General features: G+C 38.1%; 1 pseudogene; it reads right to left on the bottom strand.

Annotated features, from left to right (window-relative positions):
- Nucleotides 1-6450: 6450 nt before the first annotated feature.
- LOC132315331 (small nucleolar RNA R71) lies at nucleotides 6451-6549 on the bottom strand (annotated as a pseudogene).
- Between the last annotated feature and the right edge of the window lie 7022 nt (nucleotides 6550-13571).

The raw sequence follows: 13571 nt of genomic DNA on the forward strand, positions 1-13571 counted from the left end.
TTTCGAGAAATTCATCAAGATGTTTATATGGATCTTCATTATCAAAGGCATGAAATGATGGAAGCATTTGAATGGTACTAGACTTGATCTCATATTGAGCTGCATCGATGTTTGGCATCACTATGCAAGAAGGGGAAGCATAGGTGGTAGGGATGAAGTGATCTCTAAGAGTCATTGGTTCTACATTCAAAATTTCAGCCCTATCATTATTAACCCCTTGATTTCCCAAGTTTTCTTCATTACCGGCCATTATATTAAATTCAGTTTCAAGATCTCTTATTTGAGTGGATTCCCTAGGGTTACGTCTAAGAGTTCTTTCAAGAGAATTGATATCAATGGGTGAATTAATTGTGGGTAGAGAGAGTGATCTACGGCCAAACATCAACAATTCACAACAACATCATCACAACAAATCTTTATCATCAACTCCACACACGATAGTCCCTTTCTCCTCAATTATCAAGACAGAAAATAAATGGCCACGACAAGGACCGATGCTTGTACACGAAATTAAACAAGATAATAGCCTCTACAAGGGCTTCACAACTAAATTAACTACTTCTAAAATTAACACATGTACGATATTCACAATTCGAAAATAGAAGCCACGAGACTTACCTGGGGTCCTCTAGACTTACAATTTGCTAGCATTCCCACGGCGAGCTTCTAGTTCCTAGAATCTCACTTACAACACAAAGATGGTTAAACCACGCGAAAAATATGCACAAAACACAATAAGCACAATCAAACTAAATTTAACCCTAAACTTTGGTTGCTAAACCGTTTGCAAGTCCCCGGCAACGGCGCCAAAAATTGATCGGTTGATCAACTATACCTCAACCTTCGCAATAGCACGAATCATTGTAAAATAGGGCTATTGGTCGAGTAAGTCGAACCACTGGGACTATGCTAGTCTAAAGCAACCTAAATGTCTAGAATCATTCTTAGGATGATGAGGTGTAATAAAGAGTTGTTGATTGTTTGTCACTTATACTATGAATTGAAATATGCATTAATGAAAAACTTGCAAGAATTTAAGAGATGAAAGACGAGTAAAGAAGACTAAGGAAGTGAATCCGCCTCCATCCCTATACACATGATAGATTAGACCTAAATTAGGGGAAAAACAACATATGATGGTCAAGAACTACATGGCAACACATAGTTGCCATGTAAGTAATCAAGAGGTACATTAGGTCTCAAACAAGTATAATCCATCAAAAGGGTAAACATGTTTAGACTAACTAACTAAGGTGTAGCTTATACACGTTTACTTAAATGAAAGACTATCAAATTCTTGACAAAATGATGAAGCACATGGAGCTAGAGATTAAGCATACACCATCAAAGGATTTCCTAAGCAATGGTCTATCAAAGTCACCTATCAACATGCCATTAAATCATTTCATAACCTTGTTTCCATTCTCACCATGTAAACTCAAGCAAAAAGATTAATACAAGACATCACCTAACATAAGATAATGAGCTTGAAGAAATCATCCATACATATATAAACATTCATTACACCAAATGAAGTGCTCTTAGCTATGAAAAAGACCATAAATATACATTGCAATCCCCCAATATAGACTACCCTAGGACATGCTTACAAGGGAGGGACTTCATCACCTCCCTAGAGAAAGAGTTAGTTACCCATTGCTAAGCTAGAAGAAGGAAGAAGCTCCATCCAAGACTCCATTTTCGTGCTCCTTCCTTTGCTTAAAGAACTCCTCCCTTTGCTCCCTTCTCTCTCCTCTATCTTGCTAGAATATGAAGCTTTCTCCATTTGTGTGGCCTCCCTTCTCTTCTCTTTTACAGATAAGGCCTCTCTCTCTCTCCCCTAAAAGACATCCTCAACCACCTCATCAATAGGGAAATCCAAAGTTGGTAAATGTAGAGTGCAAGTGGCTGAAATGGGCTATTCCCGAACAACAATCTGCCCAAAATTCGAGCACTCAAAGCAAGGCCTCGAGCACTCAAATTTAGTGTAAAAAGCTCCATGCTTCACTTGCTCCGCCCAGACCTACTTTGATGAAATGGCCATAACTTTGTGCTCCGAACTCCGAATGATAAACCGTTTGAATATTTAGAGAGCTATTTTAGAGGTTTAAATACTTCATGTTTTGGTGGAGATCCAATTCTCAAGGATGGTTGGTTGAAAATGAAGATCAAGGAAGAATTTCATTGCTGCCAGGCAGTTCTATGCACCTCTGGTAACAAGGCCATAACTCTCTGCTCCAAGCTCCGAATGACAAACTGTTTGAAGATTTAGAAAGCTAATTCAGAGATATAAATCTTTCATGTTATGATGAAAGTCCAGTTCTTGAGTTTTCTAGGTCAAAATTGGCGACAAAAGTCAGGTTCCACTGCTGCCAAGCTTCAGCATTGTGCCTTTGCATTCAAAATTTCAACAAAACATCATTCTTGCTTCTTTTAAGCCAATGAACCTGAAAATAAACAAAAATGCACAAATGAAGATAATCTACATAATAAAATCAAAAAATGGACTTAACTAATGCAATTTAGGGCGCTTGAATATGCAATATTCGGTGCTTATTAGTGAGAAGTGGGAAATGATTAGATGGAGGTTGTTTTGATTTGTAGCCTAGTTGATTTGAGCTTGTAAGTCCTTAGGGGTGTTTAAATGCCTAATGCCCTAAAGTCGTCTGGTTTGGGAGTCATTGACCTAATGCTCGACCTCATGGATCACTAGAAAGCTTAATAGATCAACACATTGCACCATGCTTCCTTCTTTGATCCTAAAAAAAAAAAAAAAAATTCGAGTGAAAAGAATAACCGCACCTAGAACAATAAAGCTTTAATAAAAAGTCCACTTTTTGTCTTGATGATCGGTATTAAATTTGTGTGCTAGTTTGAGGGTAAGGATGTGATCATTTCTTTAGTTGGCTTAAATTGTAACACACTTAATGTCGGTCCACTCAAAAAGGATTCTAGAGTTGTTTCAATTTTCATGATCATTTTCTTAATGTGTAGAGGACTATACATGCTTGCTTGATGTTGAAATTTTGGGAGATTGCTTGGAAATGTTTGAAAAATTGCATACTTGAGGTAGTTTTCTCCTAATGCTTGTTTGCAATATTGGTGCCTCTTATGAAAGACTGAGCTTAATGTTTGTGGGTATCATTTCTGGAAACCCTCACAAGACTTCACTCGTCCACTAGGGGTAACCTAGGGGTTTAAAAGGCTTGTTGCATATGCTAAATGTAATCGTGTTCCCTACGAAAGTGGCGTTATCCATTTATTACTTTCTAGTTCATAGTTGTATAGTTGTTCATTTCATTCCTTTACTTTCTAGTTCATTGCTAGGGACTAGCAATATTTAAGTTTGGGGGTGTGATGAGCGCTGAAAAGTGCGTATTTAAACCCCTTAAGCTTAGGTATTCTAGAACCTTTATCTATCTTATTTTCCCATTTTGTATTGATTTCGTGTCACTTCCATATTCATGTACTTATCCCCAAAATAAGCTAACTCAGCCAAATAAGAGCAGAAATGAAGCAATTCTGGGATGAATCAAAGAAATGAGCAAAGTAGAGCAAAAGGAAGCAAAGGGTGGAATTTCAGCAACTTCGATCGATCTCAAGAAAAGTTCAATCGATCCAACTTTCATCGATCTCAGCACTCCAAGATAGATTCAGGCCATAATGTCATCTTCAAAGATCCCATAAGTTCGATCGATCTAACATCATTCTCTGATCGATCAAACTTTCTTGTCCTTATCCATATGCCAGATCTTATCCAGCTGTACCACCCTACCAACCACTTTTGTCCTTTTCCCAAAAATATCTTCAAAATATCTCAGATTTGTTTTTATCCAAAAAGGCGCAACCATTGAGGATCGATCCAACTTTAATTCAATAGATCTCAGCCATGTTCGATCGATATCACCTCAAGTTGGATCGATCGAACTTCCCAAATCCCAAGAAAAATCCAAATTCTAGCTCATTAAAAGTTGTCTCATATCCAATCATTAGAGGATTATGGGTGTACGAGCCCAGCTCATTTGGGGTGATTTTTGACATACCTATATAAGGAATATGAGCCAATTTTACACATACACTTACTTAGAGAAGATAATACTTAGTGAGGAAGCAAAGGAGAGGAGGAGGCTAGAGACACCATTGGAGACCCTTCATCTACCAAGGAGCAGATTTCTTCCATGGAGCTTGCCCTTGAGGGTTGGAGGTCATCATCCATGAGTGGCTAGACATCCTCTTGGGGCTAGAGTTAGCCCTAAGCGTGCTTTCTACTTCTTGATTTATGTATTTTTGAGGAGATTTGTATTGTGATTCATCTCTTTACACTTATCTATGTAGATCTTGTTTATTCAATGATTAATGTGGTTTAATGCTTCCAATTGATCATTTCATTCTGTCCATATATCTATGTATGCTAGAATAGATGTTCATGTGTTTGTCTTTATTTCTTGTGTTATCGATGCATGTCTATGTGTATTGATGCTATAGATCTAGAGATTGTCAAGACATAGTGCTTAATGGCATGTTCTTGTGGTTTATTTGATGGTTCATACTCATTTCTTGATGGATTGTACCTCTCCATTTGTTTAATTAGTTTAATTTCATGTCATTAGCTTAGTTATAGTGTAGTTGTTAATTGGGAGGACAATCCATGGTTGTTGTTGATGTTCCATACTTATGAAAGCAAGTAACATATATCTCTAACCTTGTGATGTGTTTGGATTGTGAGTTTAAAGAAATGATTAATGGTTTAATTTGATATGTTGTGCTATCCACCATGTTGTTTAGACAATATATGCTTAATTTGTCATCCATGCTTGTTGGAACAACCACACACACACACTTTGTTGCAATACATGTTCTTCCCCTCATTAATCATTCGTTAAAGGTGTAGAAAAGCTATACTTAGTAGTGATCTCTAAACCCCAAGATATCTCTATCTTTTATTCTCTCTGTTACATTATTGTTTACTTTAGTTTAATTTGCATATAGTTTAATACAACCAACCAACCACTATTTTGATCATTCGACCTACTAACCCTAATCTTGATTCCTCAACCTAGTACGACACCTCAATCCCTTGGGACGATCCCTTCTCACTCATACTACATAGTATAGGTGTTAAGTGGTTTATAAATTTAAATTATGGTGCTCACTTGAAACTAATTTCCAAACTCAAAGTTTTGTGCATTGTTTTGTGCGCATGCCCTAGAAGACACCATAGTTTTTGGCGCCGTTGCCAGGGATTGATTGATTGGCAATGTCGTAATTGTGGAATCAATTAGGAATTAGTACTCTTTTGATCGTGTCTTTACTTTGTTTTCAATTTTTATTACTTATTGTGTTTGTTCTTGTTTGACTAGGAGCATTGGGCTAAGAAGGTGAGCAAAGGAGTATTCCAAGCAAAGAAGCTAAGCAAGCAAGGAAAAAGGCTAAAATCATAAATAAATAAAAAAAATTGCTAAGCTAAAAGCTAAAAATTTGGAGTTGAAGTACTAAAGAACCTTTGTGAGCTTTTTCTTACTCAAACCCTTAGTTAAATCGTCGGCCAGCGTGGAGGCTTGTATTTCAATTCTTTGGTAAATCGTGAGCCCGCGTGAAGGCAATTTACTTTTCTTGCATATTGTTAAAGCATAAGAGTATGGGAACATTGTATGTGGAGTTAGTTTGTTGATTGTTGATTTGTTGTGAAGGTGAAGTGTTTGTCATTATTGCTTGTTTTGTTGCATTGTGCATGCATGGTCGTAGATCATTAAGACCCACTCTTGTCCCTTTAAATTTTCATCTTGAATCCATTGTTCAAAACCCTAGGGGAAGAGGTAGTTCTAGTCAATCCATTTCATCAATGGAAGGACACAATGAGGACCATGTGGAGGACCTTGGTCACATAGACCAACAAGGTATCCTCCACCCCAATGTCCACCATGATAACATGCAAGTTCCATTAGGCTTGCCAAGGCCATTCGTTCATCTACCACAACAACAAGGCAAAGTTCCATTAGGAATACCAAGGCCAATCTATGCTCCACCACCTCCCATCATTCAAGGCAATCAAGGTGCCCATATTACACCTCCAATTGCCAATCCTCCCCTTGCTTTGAAAGATCACTATGTGCCTAATGAATATAATGCACCCACATGCATTCAATTGCCACCATTTAGAGTACACCACTTTGAAATCAAGCCACAAACCATTCAAATGCTTCCTAACTATCATGGACTTCCAAAAGAACCTTACAAGCATTTGGATGAGTTTCTTGAATTATGTTCCACCGTGAAATACACGGACATGCCGGAAGAGGTCTTAAGGCTTAAACTTTTTCCATTCACCCTTAAAGACAAGGCAAAATATTGGTTTAACAATCTTAGGCCTTTTTCAATCACTTCTTGGGCAGAAATGCAACAAGACTTCTTGAAGAAGTACTATCCGGTTTCTAAAACCAATGCCATGAGAACTTCAATTAGGGAATTTTCAAATGGGGATGGGGAAACATTTCATGAGGCATGGTAACGCTTTAATGAATTACTTAGGAAATGTCCACATCATGACATGCCCAAATGGAAATTAGTTCAATATTTCTTTGAGAGCTTATCGGATAATTATAAGGGCATGGTTGATGCTTCCATGGGTGGCTCTTACATTGATAGGCATGAGGATAACGTGTGGCGTCTTTATGAGAGTATAAGTGAAAATTCTTTGCATCGTACTTTATCTTTAAATGGTAGAAATTCTAGTGGTAAGAAGAGTGTTGGCTTACATTAAGTCGACCACTCCAATGAAATTGCCGCTGAAATGAAATCATTATCTCAAAGGTTTGATCAATTTTTGATCAACCAAAACTTGGCGAATCAAGTATCTACCTTCCCTAACCATTCTCATCATGCATCTAATGAGACATGTATGACTTGTTCAAGTGTTTTACATTCTACTTCCAATTGTCCCGATAGACATGTGCAAAGTGAGTATCATGAACAAGCAAATGCTGTTTTTGCTAATCAAGGGAACAATCCTTATGGCAATCACTATAATCCTAGTTGGACGAATCAACTGAATTTCTCTTGGAAAAGCCAAGCAGAGGGCTCAAACCCTTCTCAAGGTAGTTTTAATGGAAAGTACATTCCACCTCCACTACAAGGCCAATGTTCCCAAGGTTTTAGATCATTATACCAATCACAAGGAAACCAATTTTCTAATTCTCATTTTCCTAATCAACCATCATATTCCCGAGGAAATGTTAGAAGTCCCGCTTTTGAAGAGAAAGTTTTGACCACTTTGGGCACTTTAAAGGCAAACACATAATTACTTCATTCTCACTCTTAATCTATTGCTAAGCTAGAAACCCAAGTGGGGCAAATAACTAGTACTTTAAATGCTAGAGAGAAAGGAAAAATGCCTTTGAATACCCCACAAAAGCAACAATGTGTTGTGGAGACTCAATGAGCGCTGAAAAGTACGTATTTAAACCCTTAAGCTTGGATATTCTAGAACCTTTATCTATCTTATTTTCCCATTTTGTATTGATTTCATGTTATTTCCATTTTCAGGTACTTATCCCCAAAATAAGCGAACTCAGCCAAATAAGAGCAGAAATGAAACAATTCTGGGATGAATCAAAGTAAGAATCAAAGTAGAGCAAAAGGAAGCAAAGGGTAGAATTTCAGCAACTTCGATCGATCTCAAGAAAAGTTCGATCGATCCAACTTTCATCGATCTCAACACTCCAAGATAGATCCGGGCCATGATGTCATCTTCAGAGATCCCACAAGTTCAATCGATCCAACATCATTCTCTGATTGATCAAACTTTCTTGTCCTTATCCACATGCCAAATCTTATCCAGCTGTACCACCCTACCAACCACTTTTGTCCTTTTCCAAAAAATATCTTCAAAATATCTCAGTTTTGTTTTTATCCAAAAACGCGCCGCCATTGAGGATTGATCCAACTTCAATTCGATAGATCTCAGCCATGTTCAATCGATCTCACCTCAAGTTCGATCGATCAAACTTCCCAAATCCCGAGAAAAATCCAAATTCCAGCTCATTAAAAGTTGTCTCATATCTAATCATTAGAGGATTATTGGTGTACAAGTCCAGCTCATTTGAGGTGATTTTTGACCTACCTATATAAGGAATATGAGCCACTTTTACGTATATACACTTACTTAGAGAAGATAATACTTAGTGAGGAAGCAAAGGAGAGGAGGAGGCTAGAGACACCATTGGAGACCCTTCATCTACCAAGGAGCAAATTTCTTCCATGGAGCTTGCCCTAAAGGGTTGGAGGACATCATCCATAAGTGGCTAGACATCCTCTTGGGGCTAAAGTTAGCCCTAAGCATGCTTTCTACTTTTTGATTTATGTATTTTTGAAGGGATTTGTATTGTGATTCATGTCTTGACACTTTTATATATATAGATCTTGTTTATTCAATGATTAATGCAGTTTAATGCTTCCAATTGATCATTTCATTTTAACCATATGTCTATGTATGCTAGAATAGATGTTCATGTGTTTGTCTCTATTTCTTGTGTTATTGATGCATGTCTATATGTATTGATGCTTTAGATCTAGAGATTGCCAAGACATAGTGCTTAATGGCATGTACTTGTGGTTTATTTGATGGTTCATACTCATTTATTGATGGATTGTACCTCTCCCTTAGTTTAATTAGTTTAATTTCATGTCATTAGCTTAGTTGTAGTGTAGTTATTAAATGGGAGGACAATCCATGCTTGTTATTGATGTTACATACTTATGAAAGCAAGTAACATATATTTCTAACCTTGTGATGGGTTTAGATTGTGAGCTTAAAGAAAGGATTAATGGCTTAATTTGATATGTTGTGTTATCCACCATATTATTTAGACAATATATGCTTAATTTGTCATCCATGCTTGTTGGAACAACCACACACACACACTTTGTTGCAATACATGTTCTTCCCCTCATTAATCATTCATTAAAGGTGTAGAAAAGCAATGCTTAGTAGTGATCTTTAAACCCCAAGATATCTCTCTCTTTTATTCTCTCTATTGCATTATTGTTTACTTTAGTTTAATTTGCATCTAGTTTAATTCAACCAACCAACCACTATTTTGATCATTCGACCAACTAACCCTAATCTTGATTCCTCAACCTAGTACGACACCTCAATCCCTTAGGACGATCCCTTCTCACTCATACTATATAGTATAGGTGTTAAGCGGTTTATAAATTTAAATTATGGTGCCCACTTGACACTAATTTCTAAACTCAAAGTTTTATTCATTATTTTGTGCGCACGCCCGAGAAGACACCACAGTGCCTATCCCTGAGGCTGCCACAGCACTGGTAAAGCCGGATAAGTCTGTCCCTAAATTCGTGGAACCTATGGAGCTGGTAAAGGCACTAGCGCCCTCTACCCCTGCTGCACCTGCTGTCCCTGTCCCTGTCTTGCTGTAGGACACTACCTGGAAGTCTGACCATACTCTTTACAAGTGTAGCAACTACCCTGGAAAGTACCAAATGGCCTCCTCTGTCAGTTAGCCTGTAGCTGACCCTGTCCTGCCTGTGGTCCCCCATTCTGCTGTCGCTGAATAGGTGCCACATCCCTGGGAACATCTGAACCACCCTTGCTTCTTCTAAGGCTGTTGTCCCTGGAATTTGCCCTTGTCATTCTGTCGGTGTCCGTTCCCAATCCCTTTCTCAGCTGACTAATTAGCAGAGTCTCTGTCACCCCGCTTCTCACCCTTGGCCTATCTGAAATCCACTGTCAACTGATACTGCTGTAGAGCGGCGTCTACCACCTGAGCATAGGTAGTATAGGCTGGACTACCTGTAATAGCTCTCTTGATAGACCATATTAGTCCCTTGACGAAATTGTTGCTCTTCTTCTCCTCTATATCCACCTCCTCGGGTGTAAAGAGAGACAAGCGTGTGAACTGCTGCTCATACTCCGCCACTATCATGTTCCCCTGCTGCAGATTTAGAAACTCAGTCTTCATAGCTGCCCTGACTGCATAAGGGAAATACTTCTCTTCAAAGCGTGCATTGAACTCATTATAAGTCAATACCATCCTTTCCTCTATGGTGGTAACTAACTTCCACCACTGCAGTGCATTCCCAACTAACTTGAAAGTAGCAAGCATCTGCTTCTGAACCTCCGTGCACTGAACCAAGCAAAGATGTCGCTCGATGTCCTGTTCCACTGGTGAGTTGCTCTCACATCAGTAGAGCCTGTGAACTCAGGTGGGCTCCCCTTTGTGAAAGAACTCCTGGCCTTCTCCCAAGTATCAATCTGAACAACCGGCGCTGGTAACGGCGCTGGTAACGGTGTCGGTTGTACCTGAGGCTGATTCCGAAGTGCAGTGGTTACCCTTACTTCTATAGCCTGAGCAATAAGGTCATTGAGGTGAGGAGGAAACTCTGGATCTCCTCCCTAATCCCGTGTCTGCTAAACTCCCTCACGCTCCTCATGGAACTAACCCTCATCCTCCTGACGCTGCCTACGGGCCGCTTCCCTTCATTGCCGATTGTTCCATCTGGTTCTTTCGTTAACTATTCTGTTAACACAAAAAGACATACATCAATACGATTAAACCAAACCGTAAAGGAATACAATGAATCCTAAACTTAAGCTCTAAACAATAGATAAAATGCTACATAGAAGTCTTAATACGAAACATCCTAGAGACACTTGAACCTGGAGTGCTCTGATACCAACTGTGATACCCCTCAGATCCGAGACATGGGTTGATCAGGCCCAGGCCCAAACCCGAGGGAAATAACAACAATTAATACTTTAATGAACACAAAATACAAGATGAAATAATAAGAAGTGATTAAAAATAGCTGAATTGAATTCTAATGAAAATCCTCATAATATAATTATTAAAATCCAACCTCCAAAACCTCCAATTAATTAACATCTTGGAAATCCATCTAGTGGACCCCTAATATAAAATCCCAATTGTAAACGAAATAACTGAAATACGATCCAAAGCTAAAAAGTAAGCAATCCTACATAGACGGTGGAATAGAAATCTGTATCTGCTCTGCACGACCAAGCTTTAACCCTGGAACTGACGAGCACCTAAACATAATAAAAGAGTGGGTCAAGCCCACATGCAAGTCCTGATCTACTACGATCCAAACAAGAATCCGATATGCAGATACATCTTAGATAGACTCAAAAATATCTAGAGTAGTCCATATATGTATATATTACACACTATAGGACGCTTACTAGTCCAATAGGTCTATCTCAGCCTGAGTAGAGATACCATGCAAATCGCACATTACGTGGTCATGTGTACCTAGACCTACCAGGGAACAGCAACTACTATCCAGCAATCCATCCTAGGCGATATACGCACCCTAACCATGGTCCTAAGACTCAAGCTCATACCATGGCACCATAACATAAATATATAAAGTCCGTGTCCTCCTAATACAGAATATCACCCATTTGATATAGTGGCCCGATATCTCTATAACAATTCATCCCAGAAATCCAAATATGTCATTCAGTTATTTACTGACCTGACACTCACAGAAGTCGGACTTAACTTTTATTGTTAATCCGAACCTCAATCCAAATTAGGTAGGCTTAGTGTCTAAACCAATCCATACCTAGTATGTCACTGTCCCATACCGGTGCATACTATCCTCCAGTTAACATAGTTGATAAAAATAGTATAATTATCTATCAACCACATTCCAAAATAAACATAAGTATAGTATAACATGTGTGTCACCAAACCATGCCTCCACTAAAAGATTCAGAATTCAAGTTTCAGTCCATTAAATTGATAAAACAGGTTTATGTAATTTGTTTCTCCAAACAGTACCATAACTGGTGCATTTATGTACAAATTTAAGCATCAGTTAATCCAACTAAGCATACACATTATTGAATAAAAATATGCTTAAAACGCAGTTGTAAAACATGATTCAAAACTGAAGATTATGCAAAGGCATCAAATCTCCTCCAAACAGTGTCGTAACAGATGAGATATATAACAGATTTAATTATCAGTTAATCCCAACCAAGCATACATATAATGAAATAACAGAATGCTTATAATTCAGCTACAGAACATGATTCAAAACTTAAGATCATTCAAAGGCATCAAATCTCCTCCAAACAATGTCGTAACAGATGAGATATATAACAAATTTAATTATCAGTTAATCCCAACCAAGCATACATATAATTAAATAACAGAATACTTATAACTCAGCTACAAAACATGATTCAAAACTTAAGATCATGCAAAGGCATCAAAATTTTAAAACAGTCTGCAATACAAGTCAATTGTTCAATCTTCCACATACAGATCTTGGTTTAATATTATGTTGATTCCGTCCTCAATATTCAAGAGTAAAACATACTTCCCATCATTAATATAAGTTTTTAGCAATGCATTACACCATTCTGTGACCTTTAAACAATTTTAGAAAATCCCGTTTTGCCAAACAGTCCCTAAACAACTCATTTTTGTGTGTTTTAAGAGAGAGCAGGCTCCTAAAATGGGAGCCTGCTCTATTTTTTCATCTAGAGCTGGCTCTAGGCTCTTAGAGCCGGCTTCACAACACCAAGAGCCAGCTTTCCCCTTTGGGCGCCGGCTCTAAGAGGTTTGGGAGCCCTCTCTCCCTCCTCTTAGCAGCCTCTGTTCGTTTCATCTTCCTCCTCTTCGATTCCAATGATCACCAGTCTTCTATGGTAGTTTTTAATGCATGTTTTAAGGTCCATCCAGATTCCATATTGATCATAGAACAAGAATATACAACCAAGACTTGAATTTAAACACATGACATCACACAACAGCAGCAAGGTTTTAGGTTAAATTTTTAAAGCAACTAAGAGCAGATTAATTTCACGAGTTTAAATATAGATTAAACATGCATAACAGATATAATTAAGCCTTAGTTTAATCCTGGAGTCTTCCTAAGTATGCACAGAATACAGATTAAAGGGATAAAATAGAACAGCACTTGCCTTTGAGTTTCAGATTTGAAACTCTAATTCCACAGTTTCTGAATGTTACGCTAGTGTCCTATACTACAGGTTTACTCCTCCGGTGCTTTGGTTCCACCTAGAAATAACCCTGTTCCTTCCTCCTTGAACTACTTTGTTAAGCACCCAAGGTCACTCTGTGTTTCCTCCTCTATATCTCTCTGTGTCACAGACTTAAACTTACGTTTGTTCTCAAACCCTAAACCTCAGTAACATTATCTATTTATAGGCGCAAACAATTGCCCTACTCCGTGTAAAATTAGAGCCAAAACCCTAATTCTAATCCTACACCAACCTTGAGTCGGCTACGTTCCCATAATGTGATAAAACCTATACGACAGTTAAAACAATTTTGCACTTAAACAATTATACAACTAATTAAATTAATAAAAATAATATTAATACAATTAATGCAAGAGAATACAATTAACCGCTTAAACAAATAATTCCAATTAACGCCTCAAATGGTGTCATCCCAATAGTCTTCTGGAAACTATTGTTATAAGCAAACTCCATAAGTGGTAAGTAGTCCTCCCAGTGGCCCTTGAAATCAAGAACACACAACCGAAGCATA

This window comes from Cornus florida, unplaced genomic scaffold, assembly GCF_030987335.1.
Source record: "Cornus florida cultivar Cherokee Brave unplaced genomic scaffold, ASM3098733v1 CherokeeBrave_3.0.0_Hap2_Chr06, whole genome shotgun sequence".
NCBI classification, from domain to species: Eukaryota; Viridiplantae; Streptophyta; class Magnoliopsida; order Cornales; family Cornaceae; genus Cornus; species Cornus florida.